At 43.6% G+C, this 26,665-nt stretch overlaps 1 long non-coding RNA gene across 1 annotated transcript; it reads right to left on the reverse strand.

Annotated features, from left to right (window-relative positions):
• Positions 1–7,261: 7,261 nt before the first annotated feature.
• Positions 7,262–19,634, reverse strand: LOC309367781. The gene is made up of 3 exons (XR_014167354.1): positions 19,536–19,634; positions 17,602–18,031; positions 7,262–7,918 (listed from the first exon to the last, which is right to left on the reverse strand). It is a non-coding gene; the product is annotated as an uncharacterized lncRNA (long non-coding RNA).
• Positions 19,635–26,665: the final 7,031 nt, after the last annotated feature.

Consider the following 26,665-nt stretch of genomic DNA (forward strand, 5'->3'; position numbering starts at 1 on the left):
CCTGCATTGCAGGGGGTTGGAGTCGATGACCCTCGGGGTCTACAACTCTACAATTCTATGATAATGAAGCAAGACTTCCCTCCAATCTGCACCCCAAGCCCTATCTCCCAGGAAGCAACCTGAGCTGCTGATTGGATCCCAGGTTAGACCAACCTGGGGCACAATGAAGGGATGGATTGTTTGCAGCTCCTTGCTGTGTTGGTAACACAATGTGGGACTACCATGGAGTGGCAGCAGGCTAGGGAAGAGGAAGTACCCTCCCGAAATAGCTACCCACCCCAGGACTATGCCAACAGGCAGAAGCTCTGTTCAAAGATCCTTCCTACCTTGGAATCCCAAGGACTCTACCTGGGGCATTTGCATCCAAGAAATTGTCTCTGTCAAAGAGCTATGGCCATCCCAAATGAAAAGAGCATTCTGATCTCAGCCATAGCCCTAAGACCCAGTGGCGTAGCGTGGGTTGTCAGCACCCGGGGCAAGGCAAGTAATTTGTGCCCTCTAACCCATGGATTTGTGCCCCCTAACCCATGGATTTGTGCACCCTAACCCCCAGATGTTGCGCCCGGTGCAGCCGGCCCCCCTGCACCCCCATGCTACGCCACTGCTAAGACCAATGCCTGCTAGGAAACAAATGCCACTGATATCAATATGCCTTTCTCCAAGTAAGTTGCCCTAGCATCACAGTCACAATGTTTTGATTACACTTGACAACATTCATACCTGCTACTTATAGCTTTAGTATCATACCTAAGTCATTCTACACGTTACATGCAACACTTCTAGAATTAGTTTCTACCCAAATGGTTTGGGTATGCTGCATGCTTGTGTGACATAGTAATGACAACTATCCCCTTGGCATGTGTGTTGCTGATGTGTTCTGAGAATATAATAATATTTAAGTACTTTAGAATTATGTGACTGGAAGTTTTATGTGTTCTGAGTGACAGATAGGTTGACTGTGTAGGTGGTGGCAACCATGTGGTCAATGCTCCTAAATCAGTAGTGTTCAATTTACAGCCAATGCTGAACTTTACATTTAAGAGTCAGGGGCCTGCAGAACATAATGTCCTATTCAGAATGTGGTTAATGGGATATCTAATTTGACTTGCATGGTTCACCCTGAAAGGTTACAGGCCATAGACTTAATGTTTGTGCCTTGTGATTGCCAATGCAAAATCATTTTTTAACCATAGCAGTAGAATAAAAACAAAAGCAGAAATGGCACTTGATGTAGACTGCCCTAAGAGAGGCAGCCCAACAACAACAACAAAAACCCTCTCTATTGTAACATTTAGATGGATGAATCCATGCTGAAACACAATTGTTGTTTCTCCTTATCCTTTGCTGAAATATAAGGAAATAATACAGGTACGTTATTTGCAGCAGCCCTGCAAGGATTTTCTCACCAGTTCTCCCCTAGGGCTTGTAACTTTTAGAAATCCACAGAGATGAGCCTGATGCCTGATTTATTCCAGCGTCCCTATGGAAGGATACTATTAATATTCTGTTAACGTGAGCACTTGCCTGGACTCAAATAAAGTTTTGATTGGAGAAACAAATTACCTTGTACATCATAATTCCACAGAAATCCTGCACAATATAATGCTTGCTACTATAACTTGCTTGTATGTGATTGGCAGCTTCATTGTAGCGCAAAGTACCCACAATTTTTGGCTAACTGCTGTTCTATGCTTCTTTGATGCATACTTTGTTATTTACCTTCCCTGCTGCTAGCTACAATAAAGTAAGATTAATCTCCTGTCATTCTCACGTCAGCAGTTTCACAGCTTTCATGCATGTTGAAGGTGTGAAGACTCATTTTCCTCATACCTTTCACACTCTTTTTGCTTCTGTGGAGATGATGTATTTTACCTTGAAAAGGGGAAAAGTGAGAGAACTTTTAAATCTTAGATCAAATCTACACTGAAGTGCTAAAAGTGTAGAGTGTGGGGGGGTTGTGTTTTCCCCCTCCTTTTTCTTTTTTTGCAGTGTTATCCTGATGTGTCTAGCTAGCCACTCACCTTTCTTTGAAAATGGTGGGTGGTTGGAGTTTAAAAAACACAGGCAAACGAAACTGCTGTTTGAGAAGCACGTTGAGAGAGACAGCAGGATGTCTAGGGTGAAGAAATAGCTTCTCAATGCTGCTACTTCAGTTTTATTTACAAAACTTTCATCTCTATGGATGGATGGCAAATGCAGAGGATTACAGAACCCCCAATTGGGAGGGTGTTAAAATATATATATCTGAAATAACAACAAGAAGAAACACTTGATATGGCTTATATGACCATGGGAGACAGCCCTTTAAGGTATAAACAAACAAAAATGGATACAAATTCAAGGCAAAGCTCTTTCCCCCCATAAATACCACTTGAGGTAAACTGTTCTTGAGTAATAGACATTTTTTGTAATAAATCTCTTCTGTGAGCAATGTTATGAGCAATTTTTTAATTTGGAAAATTATATTTTCTTCTACAGTAAGCTTCCCCCCACCCCCAGTAGTTAACATCTACAACATGATGTTCTGGCAATTGCTGACACTTGATACATTCTCAACTGGGATATATTTTTTCAATTGTCTTTAAAAATAAAAATCTTAAAGGAGCTAAATAATCCAATCTCTCGCTCTTTAAGGAAAACTTTAAAAAATCACTTTCTTTCAACTAGTGGTCAAAACCTTATATCTAGACAGATTGTGATTTCTTGATATAGCAATCATAGTCCATGACTGTATTTTACAATAGTATTGCCATAGGAAACCCATATGCTTTTTTTTAAGGCTAATAAGAGGCCTGGGGGAAGAATTTTCATTTCTGGGAACAGGGTCCTTTTCACCATATTCTGTGTCAATGTCATTTCCCTTCAGCAGTAGTAAATCTTGATATGGCTTCACCCAGACAATTGCCCTGCCCCTAAAAGGGGCCTGTTTTAACAGCCAATATGGCTAAATGTTGAGGAAATGCTTATCTGATAGTCCTAAATCCACAGGTCTTAAATTTTCCCTTTCAGTCTGTTGCCCTCCCTCCCCTTTGATGAGCGGTCTAAACATTTCTCTGTTCTGTACTTCAAACTTTATGTTGTGCATCAATAGATCTGTGGCATATTCCTCTTACCGACTGTCTATTATAACTCTGATGAAAATATGCTAAGCCTTTTATCACTACAACATATTTTGTGTGTATTGAAGCACTGTCAAATTATTACAAAACATCAGAGAATAAGCTATTTACATATGTGAAGCCCAAATGGATATTTTACTGTTGTGTAATCTGCCTCAATAGCTAGATTTATTACAATTCAGACTGTAAGCATTGCAAAGTGCAGACAAAAACCAGTGCTACACTCTCACTTCACTCACTAGCATAACCCCACCCCAAAGAGAACAGGTTCAACACTTTGCTCTTTAGGACTTTTATACAGGAATTGGCCTATACCAGGCCCTCTGACTGCTCTTGGACTAAAACTCCCATCCTCCCTAACCATTAGCCATGTTCTCTGGGTCTGATGGGAGCTGGGAGTCCTGCTGTTGGATACTTTGGTTGGTTAGAATGTGGTGCTGATAACAGCAGGGTTGCAGGTTCAGTCCCCAAAAGGACAGTCACATATTCTTGCGTTGGTGGGGGTTGGGCCAGATGATCCTCAGGGCTCCTTCCAACTCTGTGAGTCTATGATTGTATGAACATCTGGAGTCCACCAGTTCACCATCCCTGGTCTAGATGCTACACTTATCATAGGGATTAGCATTCTTCTGCTACATTTTTCACATTGGACATATCATTTAGTGCAAATCAAAATGACAGGCTAATCATACTTGCCCCATTGGCATATGGTCAGGCCTTATGTGCTTGATGTATAGAACAAAACACTAGCTGATCTATTTAAACACTTTTAAAAATAGTTTAAAACTCTGTATAGAGTAAATAAACGAAATACAGAACTATTTGCTGGAAAACTAGATCTAACATGCTATGCTTCTGACCAGTTCTTTTAAAGTCCCATTTGCCTCCCCCCCCCCCATTATAACCATTCTGTTAACTTCCTTGGAAGTCAGATGAAAACATTCATTGGAACATTCAACATGAGCTGTGAAAAATGGTAGGCAAGTTACCCCCATTTTCTCTCCTCACACAAATTTTGTCTGAAGCACTGAGATGTTCATTCTCCATAGTCAGTTGTAAATTCTCTTTCAAAGGCAGGAACATGCACATCTTCTTACACAGGGTGAGTGAATTCCATTCCTTTGGAGAAGACCTAGAAGTGTAGAAAAAGGAACCACCACAACAACACCATTTTATTAAGTTATTTTATTAAGACCAGCATATGGATAAAGAAAAAGAAAAAAGGAACCACTAGTTTCTCAGGGTTCCTTTTTGCTCCTTCTTTGGATTATCCATAAAAGGTATCAGCTTGCTTTAGCATAGTAGAAAAGAAATATATTTTTCAACCTCACAGTTTTCCTTTCAAACATAATACATTGAGGACATAAAGCATGGGTGGCTTTAGGCCTTTAGTCCCCATTGTTTTAAAAATATGTCCTTTTCAGATCAGTTGAACCAACACCACAAAATGTTAACATAGAAGAGCCACAAATCCGATTGGTGGTTGAGGACTTGCCCTTGAAAACTCATTTGTACATTCTTATTCTTCTTTGGCGATCACTCATAGCCGAGTAAGATTGTCTTCCATAAACACAGTTTTAACAATGAGTCCGTAAGTGACTGTGGAGGCCAATTCTGGATCCACACGTCCTTCCACAGTAGGGATATTGGTTTCTGGGCAGGAGTTTATCACATTGTGAATTTGTCAAGTGTGCAGTCCTGAGTTCGAGTGTCTTCAAAGCCTATGACACCTTTGGTAAAGGCTGTTGTCCAACTGGAGCACTCACAGGCCAATGTTTCCCAGTTGTCAGTGTTTATGCTACATTTTTTTAGATTTGCCTTGAGATAGTCCTTAAACGTCTTTTGTTGACCACCAGCATTACGCTTTCCATTTTTAAGTTTGGAATAGAGTAATTGCTTTAGAAGACGAGCATCAGGCATCCACACAACATGGCCAGTCCAACGAAGTTGATGTTGAAGAATCATTGCTTCAATGCTGGTAATCTTTGCTTCTTCCAGTACACTGATATTAGTTAGTCTGTCTTCCCAAGTGATGTGTAAAAATTTTTGGAGACATCGTTGATGGAATCTTCCGAGGAGTTGGAGATGGAGTTTATAAGTGGTCCATGTTTTGCAAGCATATATTAAGGTTGGTAGTACAATAGCTTTGTAAACAAGCATTTTGGTTTCCCTGTGAATGTCTTGTCCTCAAACACTCTGCACTTCAGTTGGGAGAAACTGCACTCACAGAGCTCAGGTGATGCTGGATTTTGGCATTAATGTCAGCCGTTGTGGAAAGATAGCTGCCCAGGTAGAAGAAGTGATCAACATTTTCCAACATTACACCATTGAGTTGGATTTGTGGTGCTGCAGAGGGGTTATTTTGTACTTGGTGCAGCCAAGCTTTTTGTATTTCATCACACTCATATGAATGAGAAATAGAACACTCCAAAGATAGTAGCAGCCCTTGTTCTTGACTGGGTTCATTAGGAACAGAGAAGAAGTCTAGTTTCCAGCCCAATGCTCTTCCTGAGTACACCTTTCACTTTCACCTATGGGTGTGAATGGATGTCATTCATTCCTAAGGGGAAATGGATGTACCGCTTGGTAATGTCGCATGTTGGGAACAAAAGCTGCCCATCACACTAGGCTGTGAGGGAAGATGTGTGGAAGCAATGCCTTTGCATTCTCATTGGAAGATAGCTTTACAATTATGGGATATGGGGGGCTTAGTTAGCATAAAGAAAGTCAACTTTATTCAATATCTCCTGTGTTTCCTTAAAGCGGCAGCTCATTTAAAGAACCTTCATCTCTAATCTAGCAAATCAGGGTCATCATGACAACCAATCCCTCTCATATGTTAGGAGATGTTGGAAAGAAATGAAAGTATTTTGTGCAGGAGCTCTTTTGAATTCTCTTTGTCACGCTAGACACGTCAGAAAATTCTGTTAAATGCAAAGTATTCTTGAGGCTGACATGTCATAACAGACCCTTTAGCAATTTCAAAAATAACAATACAACGTGGTGGAAATAACAAGCCTGCCATTTTCTTTGCCACATTTGGAAAGACAGCTCTATTTGTGACCTGAACATTCTGGGATTCCCAGCAGGAGAAATATCCCAAAATTCAATGCATTTACTAACTTGTCCCCAGAAACACTGTAATTTGTGAGATTGAAAGATAGCAACCACTTTGATAGTGTTTGCCAATAGAAAAGCATATATAAAATGTATAATGGCATTGATTTTGCAGTCTGAAGGGATTCAGAAATAGATTTAAAGTTGCCAACAGTGCAATTCTGCTAAAGCAGGCCAGCAAAACTTGTAACTTACCTAGTCCAAACACACGCCTCCAGCGCATTAGAACCTCATTCCCTTGTTGCAGCCTTGGAAACGCAAGTGCGTGGCATGGGTGGGAGGGTTTGTCAAGCATTTAATAGACCACCATAGAGAACTAGTGGGATGCATTCAGACTGGTGAACCAACAATTGTGCAGAACTGCAATGTAGTCAGAAGGGGAAGTATTTTCCAAAACCAGGCAAATGCCCTCGAGGAGCTTAATAAATCAACTCTTTTGGCTGCCAACCTGGGACTATTTGATCACCTTGAGGTGTATGATTCATGTCTGGTGAGTCACATGACATGGAGATCAGGTGGATTCCAGATGTATGATGTTTCAGTCAACAATTCAAAAAGTATCTATTTACCGAGACATTTTCCTGACTATTGATACCCATTCATTGCAGTTGATCTTATCATTTTGTTCTATTGATCTGGCTTTATTCTGATATTTTGTTCTTGTTTTGTTTGTGAATAGCCTTGGTAGTACTTTTTGAAATGTAAGACAATATATAAGTTCTTTTAATGAAATAAATATTTATTTATTTATTCTAGCCAAAAAACATTCAAATTCTCTTTGGAAGCTGATCCAGTTAGAATATTTTATACAATGAAACTCATCTCAAGATCCCGAGGAATGACACTTGGAGCAAAGACAATATAACAACTTGTTTCTTTGTTTTAATATTAATATAATTTACATTTCACCTTTTCAGCATACAATAGCATTCAAGACAGCTGAAAATGCAATAAAATAATAATAAACCATACCAAAATCCAACAAACGTTGAAGTTTGGAGAATATTGGATGCAATATTGAAGTCAAATGTTAATAAATTTATTTCCATCCTAATGCATGCATTACTGGTTATCATAGAGGTTCAGTGTAAATCATGAAAATGCTTATGTAGAGTCTGCCTATTGGTAAGCACCAGGGACATCAGCAACAGCCAGCCTCCCACTGATTTTATAACTATTCTGGAAACACACACACAGGAAGGGAGCCCCCTGTTGTTGTTTTTTACTTGGGGGGCGGGAGGATAGGTGAATCAACATTCAACTTACTGGTATGCCTGCATGTAAAGCAAGTTTCAAAGCTAAGATCACTCCAAGGGCAAACGAAATCACTGTAACTGCTAATGAAATCCTGTGTCCATTGCTACCCAACAATCTGGTCCAACAGACAATAAAAAATATAGCAAGGTATGGTTGCGCAGACCAAAGTCCACCTAGCTCAGCATTCTGTTTTCAACAGTGGTCAACCCAGTACTTCTGGGGAAAATGAATATTGGCAGTAAATGTAAAATCACTTACATTCTGACTGCTTGTCAGCTTGCAGATTCCATTAAACCTCATTTTCTATTCTAAATATCTCAAAGTCAAATTAAATATGATAGCAGTGAGCCCAGGTCATGGTCTGAAGCCCATTATTCAGCAACTATGCAGGTTTGTTCAGTGTCAAGATGAGGCACTGCAGCTCCCTGGGGGAAAGATGAGTTGTTATAAATACAATCAGCTGTGACATTGACAGATCCATCTCTTAAAATGTGGGCCTTACCCAATCATGCATAAAACAGGTGTAAGTGAGGTCTGATGAGAAAAGGGGCAGGGAGGGCATCTCTGTGACCAACATAAATCTCTTCACAACCCTGCCCCCTGGCACTTCTCCCTAGCTAGGCTCACTTTTGGAATCAGATCCAGTTAGAGGGGAAAGGGGAAAAGGTTAAGTGGTAAACGATGGAGAGGTAAGCCTCAGAAGAACATCTCCTCCATGTGAGCTTTTGCTACATCCCCATTTAAATGTGTGTGCACAAACACACACAGTTTAATTATTAAAAGTGCAAAAAGATAAAATGATCAAATCAGATGAGCTACCAAACTAACAAGCAATTATTTCAGAAGGTCATGTTTGGGTATAAATACAGAAATACAACAAAACTAAAGCAAAAAAAAAAAAAAGGAAATGCCCCTTGACACTACTATTTTTTGGTATTTTTCCTGCATTGCAGGGGGTTGGACTAGATGACCCTCAGGGATCCTTCCAACTCTACAATTCTATGGTTTGTTAAATTTATTTCTCATCTTTATCCATCCGTGAGCTTAAGACAATGATGAACTGAGAAAAAACAATCCATACTTGAAACAAAAAAAATTCCTTCCAGTAGCACCTTAAAGACCAACTAAGTTAGTTCTTGGTATGAGCTTTCGTGTGCATGCACACTTCTTCAGATACACAGTGCAAGTTTCTGTGTATCTGAAGAAGTGTGCATGCACACGAAAGCTCATACCAAGAACTAACTTAGTTGGTCTTTAAGGTGCTACTGGAAGGAATTTTTTTGTTTTGACTATGGCAGACCAACACGGCTACCTATCTGTAACTTAATCCATACTTGAATCATGATTGCAAGAGACTCTTGGTTAGAGTGATAGGTCTGCCATTAGCGCATCTAGGTTGGGTCTTAAAGACAAGGTTGTCCCACTGCTATAAAAATAAACCTGATTTAGGCCTCTATTGACTACCCAAAAAGCCTCAACAATCACCATGATACTGGGCTTGTTGTTAGCATTCCCTTTTCCTAGTCATTGTGAATTAAGTGCTTCTCACTTCTCAAGGTGCTTCTCCATTGCCTTCTCACAGTGCCACAATCAATGCGCACAACATGTGTAAAGTAAAAGGCTAATACTTCTCTTGATATCCAGCTGATATATTATTCATTTATAAAAGTTTTTTAAAAATAAAATAAAATATCTATAACCAAATATAGATGCATCTGGATGATATTAAAATGTGATGTATCTAATATCTGTATCTCTTGATTCATCACTTGTGATGTTAATGAAGAAATATAACCTCATACGAGAGATAGAGGACACATAAATTTGGGACTGGGCTTCTTAATAGGACAGTTAATCCATGTATAATCCTTCCTTAAATTAAATTCCAGTGCAATGTGACAGGATCTTGCTTGGAATTAACATTGCAATCTTCTGATCCATCTGTGAGTTCACACTTATTAGTGCAGAATTAGGTATAAAGCGACTACTGTAGTCATGCAGATCATTAAGGATCTGCACAGAACACAAATCTCTGCAGTGAACTGGCAGGTTTTTGTTCTTCGTGTGTTCACTTCTCATTTTTTAAAGGTACAGCATCCTTTTAAAAGTGCCAGATAAAACTTTGATGTTACAGTTGAATGGAGTGACATTTATTGCAGATGGTTTAAGTAATAAAACATGACAAGCTATCTAGATACACTGATTAATGACAACCTCAACTGTGCAGTAATTTGAAGATGGATGCTTTGAACATAGGAAAGTATTTTTTTCCTTGTGTTTTTCACTCAAACGCTTCAAAAAGAGATTTTCGAATTCAGCACTTTCCCCCCTGTATCTGCCTCACACATCCCATGAAAATATTTAGCAATCATTAGCATAAGTACAGTTAAAACTGTATCTGAACATAAGTTCATTTAACAGAAAATCAAAACTGTATTAAACTCTCTGTTCTTCCACATGTTTTCTCCTGAAAAAAATGTTTGTTTGTGACCTGAAATCTAGATGTATCATTTCAAGACAGCAAGTTATATGTTTGAATGAAATTCCTACACATCTAAAACCAAGTAAATCAGTGAAAAGATCATGCTAGGTCCTTTCACGCCCACACCTCAACACCCACAAACCCTTAGGCTGAAGGAATAGATTTTCGGAATAGCCTTACCATGATCTGGTGCAAAATAGGGCTTTAACCCTAGCAGTTCAAAAGCACGTCAAAGTGCAAGTAGATAAATAGGTATTATCCCCCCTGTGGCGGGAAGGTAAACGGCATTTCCGTGCACTGCTCTGGTTCACCAGAAGTGGCTTAGTCATGCTGGCCACATGACCTGGAAGCTTGTCTGCGGACAAACGCTGGCTCCCTTGGCCTATAGAGTGAGATGAGCGCCACAACCCCAGAGTTGGCCACGACTGGACCGAACAGTCAGGGGTCCCTTTACCTTTATGCTTAACCAGAGCTGGCCCTTCCAAGATTCAGAGTGAGGCAGCTGCCTCAGGTGGCAAATTTTGTGGGGCATATAGTGGCTAGGAATGTGTGCCATGAGGTCTTAGCTGCTTGCAGTCCTGGGATGCAGTGGAGGATTCTATTCTATCATGAGTGCTGAAGCATGGTTCAGCTACAAGTCTAGTCAGATTCCGTGCACAGAATGAGGAATGTACCAGCTTGTCTTTCACCCTGGGCAGCAAAATGGCTTGGGCCACTCCTGTGCTTAACTACGTGCAACAGTAAAAGCCTCTTCACTGAGGTCAGAATTCAAAATCTTGAAAATACACATAGGCTGCCACCCACTGTCCTAGCTCTATTACTTGAAATTAACTACTGAATTAACAACCTAATTCAGTCTTAATGTGTAAAGGTAAGTGTGATGGGACGATGAGCTGCTTGTGCGTAAAATGCAAGTCCCTCAGAGTTTGATCAGGTTTTCAAACCTCTGCCTGTGACGGAGCCCCTCCAGCATGGCTGCGTCAATCACTAGTAGAATCCGAAAGTGGCTGCTTTCGGAAACGTTTCCAACATAAAAGCTCCTTAACGGAAACACGTCGTCTGGCCTCTCGGCGTGACAGTTTCCGTCGAGGTGTGGGTGTCCCTATAGGAGGTCCTGAGACCTCCCCACTGGTTTCGCTTGAAGCGTCTCTGAGCCATCCCTCCGACTCACTTTCCCTTGGAGTTCTTGCTCGCCCTCTACTGGTTCCCTCTTCCGCTGCTACTGCTCTCTCAACCTCAGGGAGCCTTTGCACCTGCGGCGCTTTAGATGTCAGTTCCCTGACATCCACCTCCCCTCCAGGGCCCCCTTCACCCCCTCCCGTCTCCTCTCCTACTGGCGGTGAGGAGGTAAAACCCCTGAAAGAACCTCCCTCATCTTCCGACGTCGCGAACACTTCCTTCCACTTGTTGCTGTTCCTACTCTCTAGGTACTCTTCGTCATCAGAGTCCACTCCATCTTCCAACTCCGACTCCGCGAACCCTTCCATTTCCTCTTCCTCATCGGTGGTGCCGAAATACTCCCTCCTAAACCTTGCTATAGGCTGAGGTTTCCTCGGGAACCTTTGGTGGAACGTTTCTGTTAAAACCTCGTCATTGACTTCCTCTGCACTTACCCAGGTGTTTTCTGACTCCGGTTCCCCTTCCCACGCCACCAAATACTCCACCTGATTACCCTTCCACCTGGAATCGAGGATTTCCGCTACATGGTTGCGGCGTTCCCTCTCTTCCAAGGCTGGTCCCCTGACGTGCTCCCCTTCACGTCCCCCCCTGTATGGTGACAGTAACGACCTGTGGAACACTGGGTGCAATTTCATGTGGTTGGGTAATCGGAGTTTGAAAGCTACCGGGTTGACCTGCTGAATCACCTCAAAGGGTCCCAATCTTCTGGGCCTCAGTTTCTTACAACCCCCTTTGAACGGCAACCCTTGGGTTGACAACCACACTTGATCCCCCACCCTTATGGTTTCACCTTCCCTTCTGTTCTTGTCTGCCTGCTTCTTATATTGTGCCTTGGCCCTTTCTAAGTTGAGCTGGAGCTGCTGATGGATGGCTTCCATCTCTTCTACAAAATGTTCAGCCGCTGGAACGCTCCATCTCTCCCCTCCTTCCCCTGGAAATGCCCTGGGGTGACACCCGTAATTAGCCAAAAAGGGACTCATCCCTGTGGACACATTCTCCGCATTATTGTAGGCAAATTCTGCCAACGCCAACTTTTCGACCCAATCGTTCTCTCTGTCATTGACATAACACCTAAGATATTGTTGAAGAATGCCATTTGCCCTTTCCGCCTGCCCGTTGGTTTCAGGGTGCCGGGCAGTTGAAAAATTAACTTCCACGTGTAGCAAGCTCATGAGCTTCCTCCAGAACCTGGAAGTAAATTGTTTGCCTCGATCTGAGATCACCCTCGAGGGAGCCCCGTGCAACCTAAATATATGTTCCACAAACAACTTCGCCGTTTCTTCCGCTGTGACTGCATGTGAGCATGCTACAAAATGGCACATCTTAGTTAACAGGTCTACTACTACCATGATGGCTGTTTTCCCCTTGGACCTTGGCAGATCCGTCATAAAATCTATTGATATCGCTTCCCAAGGCCGTTCTGGTGTGGGTAAAGGTTCTAATAACCCTGCCGGCGCCCTTCTTTCCCCTTTGGCTCGCTGACATTGGTCACACCCTCTTACATACTCCCTTACATCTTCCCTCACCTTAGGCCACCAAAATTCCCTGGTAACCAACCACATGGTTTTGTGTTGCCCAAAATGTCCCGCCGTGGGGCTATCATGCAACTGCTTGAGTACTCTCCCCCTCAATTCACCTTCGGGTATATACAGTGCCCCTTTGTAATACAATGCCCCATTTCTTTCCTCAAAACCTCCGGGGCTCTCGCCCTCCCCCCTGAGACCTCTGAGCTTATCCTGGGCATATTCATCATTTTCCGTTTCCTCCACCAGTTCCCGTTGCCCCACCAGCGCCGCCCCACACACCCAGCGGTCCTCCGGGATGACATGTCTCTCTTCGATCACCTCCTCCCCTTCCCAATATTCTGGTTTGCGTGAGAGCGCATCCGCCCTGACGTTTTCTGGGCCTGGCACATAACAAATCTCAAAGTTAAATTTGGAGAATTCCTGTGCCCATCTCACTTGTCGTTGGTTGAGCACTCGAGCTGTTCTCCAATACTCTAAATTTTTGTGGTCGGTGCACACTTGCACCTTGTGTTGTGCCCCAATTAATAAATGTCTCCACCTCCGGAATGCTTCGTGAATGGCAAGTAGTTCCCTGTCATACACCGTGTAATTCCTCTCGGACTTATTCAGTTTCCGCGAGAAGAATGCACACGGTCTCCACTCCGACGCACTCCTCCCCGGTTGAAGAAGGACCGCCCCATAGCCCGGTCGGATGCATCTGTTTCCACTCTCATGGGTTTTTGTAAATCCACATGCAGAAGTTGTTCTTCCGAGGCGAAAGCCCTTTTCAGTTCTTCAAAGGCTCGATCCGCCTCCACCGTCCAAACAAATTTCTTCTTGCTGCTGAGGCAGTCGGTGATGGGCGCCGTCAAGTGGGCAAAGTTCTTGATGAACTTCCGATAAAAGTTCCCAAACCCCAAGAATCTTTGCACGTCCTTCTTGGTCTTCGGTGTCTTCCATTCCAGTACCGCTTGAACCTTGCCTGGATCCATGGCCAATCCCTTGTCTGACAAGCGGTACCCCAGGAATTCCACCTCCTTGGTATGAAACTGGCACTTCTCCAGTTTCACCCACAGCTGGTTGGCTTGCAGCCTGCCCAACACTTCTCGAACGTCCCTCACATGCTGTTCCTCATCTTCCGAATACACCAACACGTCGTCTAAAAAGGCCACACAGTTCTTGTAGAGCAAAGGTCCCAGAACGTGGTTTATAAAAGCTTGAAAACAGGCGGAGCCCCCTTGTAGACCGAAGGGCATAACGAGGTATTCAAAGGCTCCCAAAGGGGTAAACATGGTGGTCTTCCATTCATCTCCCTTCCTTATGCGTATCAGATTGTACGCCCCCCGCAGGTCCAGTTTTGTAAAAATCTTTCCCTTCCTTACTCTGGTCAAAATGTCATCAATTCGGGGCATAGGGAAAGCCAGGGGCTCCGACACTGCATTGAGGGCCCTGAAGTCACACACCAGTCTCGGTTTGTCTGTGTTCTTTTTGTCCACAAAGAACACTGGGCTGCCCCCCACCGCTCGGGACTCTCTGATGAAACCTCGCTTCAAGTTTTTGTCAATGAACTCCCTCAGCTCCTGCATCTCCCTGTCTGACATGGCGTACAGCTTGCCTACTGGGAGTTGGGCCCCTGGGAGTAGGTTGATTTGACAGTCAAAGGGTCTATGCGGTGGCAGTTTGTCTGCTTCCCTTTCGCTGAATACGTTGCTCAGATCTGCGTATTGCGGGGGCACCTTCCCTTTGCCCATCACTTCCATCCCCGCTAGGGTGACTCTGTCTCCTCCCGAGACCTTCCCCTCCTTGCAGTGTTCTAGGCAATGCGCTGACCCAAAGGAGACCACCCTCTGATGCCAGCCCACTAGCGGATCGTGTAGCGCCAGCCAGCTCATCCCCAAAATGATGGGCGCTCCTCCCAGGATGGCCACATTAAACGCTATCTGTTCGGTGTGCCTTGCCACTCTCATTATCATCGGGACAGTCTGTTGGCTAACTTCTCCCCCCAACAGCTCTCTGCCGTCAATCGTAGTCACCTGCAAGGGGTTACTTAAAGGGATGGTCTGTATCTGGTGCTCAGCTGCAAACTCCTTACTCATGAAATTACAGGAGCTGCCTGAATCCAAAAGCGCCTTGACCTTTAGTGGGTGTCCGTTTGGCAGTTCTAGTAACACCTCTATCACTAAAGCAGGTCTGGGAGGTTCTGGCATGGGCACTTTCATTGCTCTTTGGCCTGGCTGCTGTGCCCCGACGGTGGTAGCCAGGCGTTGGCTTTTACTTGCTCCTTGCTTTCCTCTTCCTTTCCCCCAACAGCTCCTGCCATCCCTTGCCATTCCTTTCTTTGTGGGCAGACTCTGGCAAAGTGCCCTGGCTGTTGGCAGAGATAACATCTCTTGGCGCTCTTTCCCTCCTTCTTCCGCCCTTCACTGGGATTTGAAACTGCGCGCGCCCGCGCTGTTCCAACTTCCATCGGCTCTGCCGGCGGGAAAGATGGCTCTGGAATGTCTGGAATGCGGAACTCCCTCCAACGGTCTCCTTTCCCTTCCCGCCTTTCCAAAGCCCTCGCCTCCTGGCGCGCTCCTATGGCCAGCGCAGATTTGGTTAATTGGTCCATAGACTCCGCCCTGGGCCCCCGGGAAAGCTCATCTTTGACGGTTGAAGAAAGCCCCTCTTCAAAAAGCATTTGGATGGGCTCCGCCGATAGGTCCCACCCCAATTTATGAATCAGCATAGTAAATTCAGTCCAGTACTCACGGACAGATCTGCTTCCTTGCTGGCAAGCCATTAACTGCCTTCGCACCACCCCCTGCTCAATATCGCTGGAAAACATCAGGTCCATGGCACGAAAAAACTTCCTCGTGTCCTTTAAGATCTCATTATTCGCTGCCATCAGGGGTCTAACCCAATCTTTCGCCCCGGATTCGAGATGGCCAATCACATACGCCACTCGCGATTCCTCGTCGGGGAAGTCATCAAACTGCAAGTTTAGAGCGTATTGCATCTCTGTTCTAAAGGCATGATAGTTCCTGGGATCCCCCCCGAATTTCTGCACCAATCCTGGTACCTTTCTGGCGAGCGGGGTGGTTTTCTCCTTTCCCTTTTCTGCATCCTGAGCCCTCCTCTCCTCAAGCCTCGCCGTTTGCAGCGCCAACTGGATCTCCAACGCTCTGTACCTTTCTTCCAGGCTTGGACCCCCTCCAGCTGCTCCTGCACCCCCGGTTCCGGCTGGGTTGCTCATGATGCTTCTCTCTGCACAAGCTGGCTTTCGGTGACTTTCGGATTGCTGTGATGGGACGATGAGCTGCTTGTGCGTAAAATGCAAGTCCCTCAGAGTTTGATCAGGTTTTCAAACCTCTGCCTGTGACGGAGCCCCTCCAGCATGGCTGCGTCAATCACTAGTAGAATCCGAAAGTGGCTGCTTTCGGAAACGTTTCCAACATAAAAGCTCCTTAACGGAAACACGTCGTCTGGCCTCTCGGCGTGACAGTTTCCGTCGAGGTGTGGGTGTCCCTATAGGAGGTCCTGAGACCTCCCCACTGGTTTCGCTTGAAGCGTCTCTGAGCCATCCCTCCGACTCACTTTCCCTTGGAGTTCTTGCTCGCCCTCTACTGGTTCCCTCTTCCGCTGCTACTGCTCTCTCAACCTCAGGGAGCCTTTGCACCTGCGGCGCTTTAGATGTCAGTTCCCTGACAGTAAGGGACCCCTGACAGTTAAGTCCAGTTGCGACGACTCAGGGTTGCAGCGCTCATCTCGCTTTACTGGTCGAGGGAGCTGACGTTTGTCTACAGACAGTTTTTCCGGGTCACGTGGCCAGCATGACTAAGCCGCTTCTGGCAAACCAGAGCAGCGCATGGAAATGCCGTTACCTTCCTGCCAGAGCGGTACCTATTTATCTATTTGCACTTTGAGGTGCTTTTAAAGTGCTAGGTTGGCAGGAACAGGGACTGAGCAACAGGAGCTCACCCTGTCGCGGGGATTTGAACCGCCGACCTTTTGATCGGCAAGCCCTAGGCTCTGTGGTTTAGACCACAGCACCACCCGCATCCCATATGTAGTATGTCTATATAGTTGAATGGGATTTCACTCAACTAAATACAAGCACTCCTCCTTAACTAGGTGAAATTAGATGCAATTATACATATTAACATTTTAATGTTGCTCCGTTTTTGCAATGTTTTATTAGTGTGCAAGCATCTGTCTTCAGTTACATACAAGGACAGAAGCAAGGGAAGTGAAGGTACTGCAGAACGGAAAGCTGCAGAAAATGTGCATTCTCCAATTCTATAATTTAATTTTAGAAATTTCCCTAGTTAAACTGGAATTCAAGAATGGAACTTGAGTCTGAGAGAACCAAAGGGGAAATAAATGAATGGAACTCGGCAAAATCAGTCATTCCTAACCAATAACTGTACATCCTGAGCTTATGGATGACACCCCTGAGGCATCACCCTGTCAAATGCCATGCTAGAAATGGTGTGGTGTAACCATGTATTGAACTAATGTGTAACTCCACGTAGAGGTCAAGTATTCCTCGTACCACTTCCAGTGCCCCTACTGTTATGTCACAGAAATTAGCAGATTACTAGCTCCAGGAGACCAGAAAGAAAGAAAGAAAGAAAGAAAGAAAGAAAGAAAGAAAGAAAGAAAGAAAGAAAGAAAGAAAAGAAAAGAAAAGAAAAGATTTAAGCTGTAAGAGAGGCATGGCAATATTGAGGATAAAAAGGCTGTCCCTGATGTTTATCGTCAAATTCAATTACTCTGGGAAATATGTTTAAAACATTGAAAGCTCAGATGTCTCTGTCCTTCAGAGTTTCTCTTTCTTGCTTTTTTGTGGTAGTTTTTTCATCGGAATTTGATGAGTTAGGAGTAAAAAGGATCCTTCAGTATTCACAGGCAATGCACATACATTAAAAATAATGAAATTGCTCTGCATACAGTAGCTTACCTAGCAGATTGTCACAGCGTGCCTTCTCATTAGGGTGTCTGCTTGAAGCCTTGAATCTTGGCATCAGGCAATACAGGAATTTCCAGGTGTGAAAAGCCAGACACAGGTATTTATCTTCATTTCTAAACTGCTGTTCAGAGCACTGTGACATCCACAGAACTTTGTTTTCAACAAATATAGGAGGTCCAGATTTTCACATACTGCCAATTTCCTTCCAGTCTTTAAATGAACAACTTAAGTTTCTCTGGCTGTTTCTGCGTTTCTTGGAATAGAAGTGTATTATTTACATTATCTGTGATAGCTAAATGGAACTGCCATGTTAAGAGCAACCAGTTCTTTTGAGTACAAGATGCTGGGAGAAAGCAACATGGAGTCCTCCTGCCTTTGTACTCTCTTTGTGAGATTCTCAGAAGCACTTGGCTGGTTACAGCTGAAAACAAGATTCTAGACTAGATGGGCCATTGAATCTTATCCTGTTCTGTTAAAGTACTGTGGTGAATGAAGAGCTGACAAGGCACATGGCCTTCTTGGAAGTGGCGCCCGTCCTGTGGAGCGCCCTCCCATCAGATGTCAAAGAAATAAACAACTATCTGACTTTTAGAAGACATCTGAAGGCAGCCATGTTTAGGGAAGTTTTTAATGTTTGACATTTGACCGTATTTTTAATATTCTATTGGGAGCCGCCCAAAGTGGCTGTGGAAACCCAGCCAGATGGTCGGAGTATAAATTATTATTATTATTTGTAGCGGAGGCCATCTGCCTCCCAGGGGAAAATAATGTTTGTGGGCCTGGGCACAGGGCTTAATCCATTTCAATGCCTTATCCACCAACAAGTGGTGACAATTGCTACGAGGTACTCAAAACCCTCCCAATGGGCCCAACCTACCTGCAGGTAAATCCCTCCCTGGCCCTGAATGCAGTGATATAATATTTCCATAGCATGGTCATACACTGAATCTGCCTGCCCACCTTTGGGCAGGGGCACATGCTACATAGGGTGGGAGAGTGGTGAATTATATGCTAGGGTTGCCAGATGCCTGGGAAAACCCAGGGCCAACAGGCCCATCTGGGCATTTTTACTTTTCTGAATGTCGGGGTTTGGGGCTGGGGGGGGGCACGCACATGCTCAGAAGGGCACTGCGCCCTGGAAGCAGAAGCGCCACAGCGGAGTGAGGCCATCGCAGCAAAGATCAAGCAGGTGCTGGGGTCCTGCATCCGCTCGGGCTGGCAGGGCTCAGGCTTGACTAGCTTGTGCTTCTCTGCAGACTGCAGCCACTGTCATCTCAAGCCAGGGAAAGAGGCACGTGGGGGTGGGAGTGGCCCCACCCATGCCCACAGACCTCTTTCCCAGGCGCAGGCTGGCAGCGACTTGGGCTGTCCTCTTTTTTGCTCTTCAAGATATGAAAACCCTATTATATGCCCAGTGAGCAGACCTGAGCGGAGACAAGGGGCTGAAGTCTTCACTTAGGTCTGCTATTAAGACCCACCCACCCCCTGCATGTCTGTGACATGACCATTCAAATGCAGTTGCCACTCACCAGAACACAAGAAGTTCTTGTGTTTGTTATTTCTGCTGTTGTTAAGATGGCCAGGGTGGCAGCAGTGGCAGTGACTTCTTCTCATCAAAATCTCACAAGATCTCATGCACTACATGAGCTCTCATAATAGCTCTGTGAGAGCTCGCAAGAGCTCTTGAAAATATTGTGCGATCTCACCAAAAACCACTGCCATCACCGCTTCATAGGCACTGCCACACGACCTGGGTAGGGGAGGAATGAGGATTTGGTGGGGAGGCACCTTCTCATTTCACCCCAGGCAGCGAAATGAGACATGCCACCCCTGAAAATGACTGATTGAAGTCAGTGATTCTAAACCTCTATAATGCTTTTACTCTAAATATAAAAATAAGCAGTTTAACTGGCTTCATAGCTTACCCTCCAACATTTCTCTGATGAAAAGAGGATGTCATATTCCATCATCAGCAACATTCATCATCTGACTGGGTTGCCCCAGCCACTCTGGGCAGCTTCCAACATACATAAAAACATAATAAAATATTAAAGATAAAAACTTTCCAATACTAGGCTGCCTTCAGATGTCTTCTTATCTCCTTGGCTCGGGGGTCACATAACTCCATACCCTGCAACATTTTGCTGATAAAAACAGGGACATCCTAGGGAAAAGCGGGACTTTCCAGGATCAAATCAGAAACCAGGATGGCTTCTGTAAATCTGGCACTGTCCCTGGAAAATAGGGACACTTGGAGGGTCTGTCATAAAAAGTTGTTTCTTAGTGGAAGCCACAGAAAATATCAAGAATCTCTGTGACTTATGCATATGTATTTAATTTAAGTCATTTGTATACCACTTAAGCCTCATTCTGTGCCCAATAAGTGCAGTATGTCTTTGCCCGGCGGCGCTGGGACCATCAATGAGCAATTTTGGGTCATTGGTGGACAGGTCTGGAAACAGATTTTTTCCTCTCAACTTGATGGGCACTTGGTTGGGGTTTTTCCTCACCTTTATCCCAGTGACTTTATGGCCTTCATTGTTAGGCAAGGGACATTGTTTGTACAAGGGTATTGGGCAGGATCAGCATGGTATAGGGGGGCCCCATATGGACTCTGAGGGGAGGATTGACCACGACACCCCCAAGCTCTGCCTGGCTGGAATCTGCACCCTGGTCACCCAGTGAGACCCTGCTTGCTTGGCTTGCACCACTTGTCAACTCCTGTCATACAGGTTTGGAGCGGTCCAAATCCAGCAGATCCATTCCATCCACATGGGGCTTATGGAATGATGAACTGATCCTGGGACCCAATGCCATGCCAACCCTCCCCTGCCTGCTGCTGTCAATAAACATTTGGCCTGATTTTATCCCACCAATGTTGTACCGTCTTGTTATTTTGCTGCTTTCATGGGGCACACAATGCGCTGCCTGGGCACTTACATATCTTTAAGAGCAATGTTGAACAAATCTACCATAAATGCAGGATTGCACAGACACTTTTAAAAGAAGGTGAATGCCAATCTTAAAAAACAAACAAAGAAACTGAGAATACAGAGCACTATAATTCCTGAATGAGATTATCTGAACCCATACCTGTAGGTTGGGACAGAAGCCTCTGTAGGTGGCCCAGATGACTTCTGGATCAGTAGCATCTTCTGGATCAGTAGCATCTGATCTGATAGATGACCAGAATGTCAAAGATGGATTGAATTGGGGACCCTGATTGGCAGTGTTTCTGTTCTTACTTGAGGGTAGTACAGGGTGTCTGCTGCTGCACTCTGTGGAGTCCCAACATATGAACTTAGTTTCATTCACACATGAATGGTATTACAATGATGAGCATGCAAAGGTGAACCAGACGCATGCTGCAAGCTGAACCAGTGCTGCCTCTCCCTTAATACCTTCACCAGCTTTCCAGATACAGCGCTCAACAAGGAAATCTCAAACTATTTCACTTATAACAAACTCTTTGAGCTGAAGAATTTAATGAAGTGAATAAGGATTTAGTTGTGCATTATGTAATCTAACTTGCTCTCTGTCAATATAATTTCACAGCAGAGATGATCACAAATAAATAATGAAACTGACCTATTTTTGGTGCAAGGAAAGCCATCAGTGGTGATTTATAGCCTGGCTGTGTTTCATTCAGCAATGCAGTTAGCAATTTATAATTTTTTTGATCTGTATAAATTCAGAGTAGCCTAGACCAAAACAACCAAATACAAGCTACAATTCACAAAAGTACCCATTCCAGGAATTATGAAGACGAAAAGCTTTTTTTTTTAAAAAAAATGCCCAACTTGCAGCAGTTAGACAGTTATAAAGATAGAAATGATGCAGTTGATACTGCAAAAATCATCAAACCATGGGCAGTGTTTCAGATTTCATTTATATGAAAGTAAGGCCTGCGCATTTGATTATGTTATCCCATTTTTCAAGTGCTAGAAACATCACTTCTATGTCATAACCCAAACCCTGTTCCTCATCACTTCAGTTTGCTTTTAAAGTAATTATCATTAAAGACAATGTGGCTGAGGGCGTCTTCCACCCTATTTTCCCTATTGTTCATGCTTCGTATGGTGGTTTGGCTACCCACAACTGACAGGTGGGTTCCATCCCCCTGCCCCCACCACTATTAATTTACCCATTTAAAATTAGGAATGAATTCTTCTTGGTTAAAAATACTCATTTCTAATAATAAGTTCACTTCACTGAACATTATATTTCCTTTCTTACAAGTGATGTCCTATATTTCAAAATATTTAGTAAAATCAATAGTGTTCTGTTTCTTAGGCTGCATAGCACTATCATTTTGTTCTAGAGTCAATGGAGGCATTCCTTTTTCCACATGGTCCACACACAACCTATATCTATTGCATAATTTTTTGCCCATGAGAACAAATTTCCTGAGAAATTTGTTTCACCCTGAAAATAAAAGCTCATTACAAGCTGATCCTGCATTTCCTCACAGTATGTCCATTTGTAAACAGATCTAGGCAGTCCTGGAAATGTGCGTGTGTCTAACCACACCTGCCCTGTGACATTGTGGAGATGTGTCTACTAAGATCACAATCAGTACATCTTTCTTCAATCAACGTGTGCAGGGAGGAAAAAACATGGGTAACCTAATCAAATGGTTTTGGGTCCTCACCCACTTCAAATGTATATCTCAAATCAATTTTATTTTAGTGTTCTGTTGGAAGCCGCCCAGAGTGGCTGGGGAAACCCAGCCAGATGGGCGGAGTATAAATAATAAAATATTATTATCTTGATTGCAAGCAGCATGTTGAGGATGAGTATTGACTGTTTGGGATTGAGGGAAAACTACATTTTTGTGCTACAAATGGGTTAGTGTGTGCCTTACTCCTTGCTTCACCATGTTGTATATGCAGCCTAACCTATCAGGAAGATGTGGGTGGATGTGAAACACACTAAACAGACGGGGCTGAAGGAAGATGTCTGAACAGAGATGCATAACAAGGCATGGCAATGAGGATGATATATGACATCCACTTGCCCTGCTTTTTCCTAGTCTCTGAGGACACCGGCTGCAGCCTCTCTACTCTTGGGCTTCCCTGAGCTCAAGGCACCCCAGCCCCCATGCTCTCACTCACTTCCTTTTAAGCCTTAGAACTGTAGCAGAGGCTTGTAGCTGAATGCTGAAATGTCTAATGACTATAACTGGCTTTAGATCAGGGGTGGGAAACTTTTGGTCTTCCGCATGTTCATAGAATCATAGAACTGTAGAGTTGGAGCGTCATCTAGTCCAACCTTCTGCTATGCAGGAATCTTTTGCCCCATGTAGGGGTTTGAACCCCAACTCTGAGATTAAGAGTCTCATGCTCTGCTGACTGAGCCATCCTGAGTTATGAGGCCATCAAGAAGAACCTATTTGTGTTATGAATACTGCTATTCCTTTATCACAGGTATGGGGAAGCCTTGGCCTTCCTGGTCTTGCTGAACTACAACTCCCATCTTCCCTGGCCATGCTTCCTGGGGCTGATGGAGATGGTAATTCCAACCACATTTGGAGAACCGCAGGTTCCCCCACCCGCTTTAGATGATGCATTTCCATCTTCCAAGCCAAGGTGTGAGAGCTCATATAACTGAAGGTGTTGACCCTCTAAAGCCTGTTCCCTGCCTCTCTCCTTTGAACAAATGGCACTAGTTGTATGATGTTCTCTCTGCTACCAAGAGTTCCCAGCTGGATGGGGGGAGTGTGGGATTCTGGTGGACAAGGCTTTACACCACCATATGCCCAAACTCTGTATTATCATTTGTGCTTCAGGGTTTTCCCTGCCTCTCTTCATCTCCCTACACCATTGCAGGAACTCACTTTGGCACTCCCCCTCCCCTTTAGGTACCCAGCATGGGTGATTATGCAAAGGAACCTCTGTTTAAATAATCCTGAATAATAAAATGTGTAACTACAAACTCTTAATTGTTTACACGAAAGCATGTTTTCTGCTTTTATTGAGCCTAGAATGCAAAATAAACAGTGATTAAACTGAATATGATATCATAAAGCATCTGATTTGCTTTTTTTAAAAAAAGATGCGCTGCCAGCATTTTAATCATTTGGCTTCATTATAATCTCTTTGTGATGCTGTAATTTTTTTTCCTTTTATCTGCAGAAGTATATACAACTCTGTTGTTTAAGGCTGAATTATCCCCAATTGAGAAAAATGTAGTTTTGTAATTTTGCTCATGGATCTGTTGCAGAATCAAAATGCTTCAGGGTATATTTGTTTCTTTTCCAAAGAAAACAAATTTTAAAGAGACAGGGTTCACCTAATGAACACTGCCAGCTTAAGCCCTGTGCAGGGGCTTCTGCTTGGGCAGCAAAGCTTCCCTTCGCATGTCCCCCCAAAATTGGCTGGGGTGAGGGTCACACAGGTGAGGGTCACACAGGAGAGCACACAGAACAGTGCACAGGGAAGAGGAGGTAGATCATTCCCTCTAGCCAGCTGAAATGCTTGTGCAAAGGGAATGTTTGTAATAGTGTGACACTGAATTCCACCCATAGCATTGCTTTGGGTTTTGGTTGTCTCTTTAGATGAATTATAGATTTACAGATTTCCCCTTCATTCCCCACAATAGTATCAAGCAATGTAAGTGAAGCATTTAGACAGGTAAGTGACTCATTGCAAGGATAGGATTCCCACCCACTTCTAAACTGGCAAATCGAGGGCAATCCAGCAACATGCTGGCATCAAAATGAGAGCATCAAAGGGCCATTTGGGAATCATATTTTTAGACTATAAACACAGGTGCCAGGATCCAAAATCTGTTCACCTGGTTCTATAAATTCCTTGATACATTTGCTAATGATGCCTGAACTTCCCCATACACACAGGTCCTGCTTATTGAGCACAATGTGTTCCCTGGAAATAATTCATTACGCAAGCGTTTGTATCATGAAACAACAATTTCCATCAATTCCTGTGGTAATTTTAAAAATTGTTCCTGACCATACAGTTTGACCTCTATAAAAGTGGGGGGAGAGGGACACGAGAAAACTCATTTAAGAATGCTCTCTGATTTGTCACTCCCCAACCTCCCATCCCCAATCAGCAAAAGGCAAACAAAGATGTAAAAAATGCTCACTGTTCAAAAATATGAATCAGTGGTGTGTATAGTGAGGTTTGGATAAGTGTTTGGATAAGTGAATTTTCACATAGTGAATGTTCATAAAGAGAGATTGTACTGCAAAATACCTTTCAAATATAAGATACTTTTCAAAATCAGTTTGTGATTTGCCATGGAGGGTTTGCTGTGACCAAAAGAAAACAGAAAGTTCCACTATAGGAGTAAACGTCTTTAGAACAGGCCTGGCCTGGAAAAGTGGTGATGAACCTAAATGTAACCCCACAGCCATGTTCACAGCCTGCTAAATGCTTAGCAATCACCATCCTCCACTCCTGTTTTTGTAGTCCATCCAGAGTGGGTGGAAGTTTACTAGGAAGTTTACCATGTCCCGGTAGTGCCATAGATGAGCAGTTGGACTATGTTTTGATTAATTGATCACAAGTAGGGATAGGCAAATGAGTAAGTTCAGTTCTCCACATTCCAACATCAGTTTGGGTTCATATATAGAGCCTTCATGAAAAAGCATTAGCGTGTTTGTGTGAATTTCTCCTAACAGATATGTGTTTGTATGCAATTTTGCTCAATATACATTACTTTCTGTAGCAGTTTTCCCCAATATTTTATACAAATATATCAGAAAGATCTTTCAGGCTTTAAGAGCTGTTTGGCAGTGGAACAGACTCCCTTGGGAGGTTGCGGACTCTCATTCCTTGGAGATTTTTAAGCAGAGGTTGGATGGCCGTCTGTCATGGATGCTTTCATTCCTGCATTGTAGGAGATTGAACTAGATTCCCCGTGGGGTCCCTTCCAATGCTACAATTCTCTGATAAGCATTTTTCATGCATACTTTACCCCAGTATATGCATTTTTGTACACATTACTTGGTTTGAGAACTGCATTGCAAAATTTAGAGAATTACAAATGATGAAGAATGGCTATAATTCAGTTTTTGTATTGTTTAGTAAAGTTCAAGTTAAGTAGGTTCGTCCATAAATGCCAGGTGGTACAGGTATTTTGTATGACTTTTTCCTCTACAGTTTTTATTTAGTCTTGAGGTCAAAAAGCACTGGCATTAATTCAAGAAGACTTAGTGGACTGACAAAAGTGAAAACCTCTCATCAGGAGTCCAGTTTCCCCATGGAATTCCACTCGTAATATCAAAACTTTTCCCGTTTCCCTCTGAAATCCTTGCATGTTTTGCCAGAAGTTGCAAATTTGCTTTGGAATTTGGCTTTAGGTGAACTTCGGCAAATATACATAAAGGCAAATTACAACCGGGGGAGGGGAAGACAGCCCTACCAATAGAAGAGGAAAAGGTGAACAGGGAGAGTCACTGAACGGAAGGAGCTGATTCAAATATGTTCTTGTTTGTGCATTGTTTATACTCCTGCTTGGAGCTCTAATCTTGGTTGTGTTTGTCAGATGTTTAACAGCATCCTCTGTCACATTCTCTCTGTGTTGGGAATGTGTGGTTCTCCATACTGGAGTGTTGGGAATTGTGTATAGTATTCTACTGCAAGCTACCTCAGCTCTCACCATCTGGTACTGCACACTGCAATCCCGCCTCTCATACACAGGCAGTTCAGATACAAGCCAGTTACATTTCTGTACTTTTTCACATAGGTTTTCTTTAGAACATTATAGTCCCAGAATTTTGACAACTGGGGCACAGGGTAGATTGCATAGTTCTCCTCCCTGCTCCCCAATAAAACTAGATACACACTTTGAACTCTCAAAATTAGATATATTGTAAACACATTCCTTCATAATAATTTGCCTCAACTGACTTTCTATTTTATTTTATTGAATTTATATACCACCCTATACCCGGAGGTCTCAGGGCAGTTTACAGAACAGAATGTATGGTTTTTGTGAGCAAATGAAAATGTTTTCTCTTTGAAATTGTGGGAGAGCCTAGTAATCCCTCTTTTCTTTTTCCCACTCAGGCTGGGAAAATGTAAACTGT

This window comes from Podarcis melisellensis, assembly GCF_964234715.1.
Source record: "Podarcis melisellensis genome assembly, chromosome: 4".
Lineage (NCBI taxonomy): Eukaryota > Metazoa > Chordata > Lepidosauria > Squamata > Lacertidae > Podarcis > Podarcis melisellensis.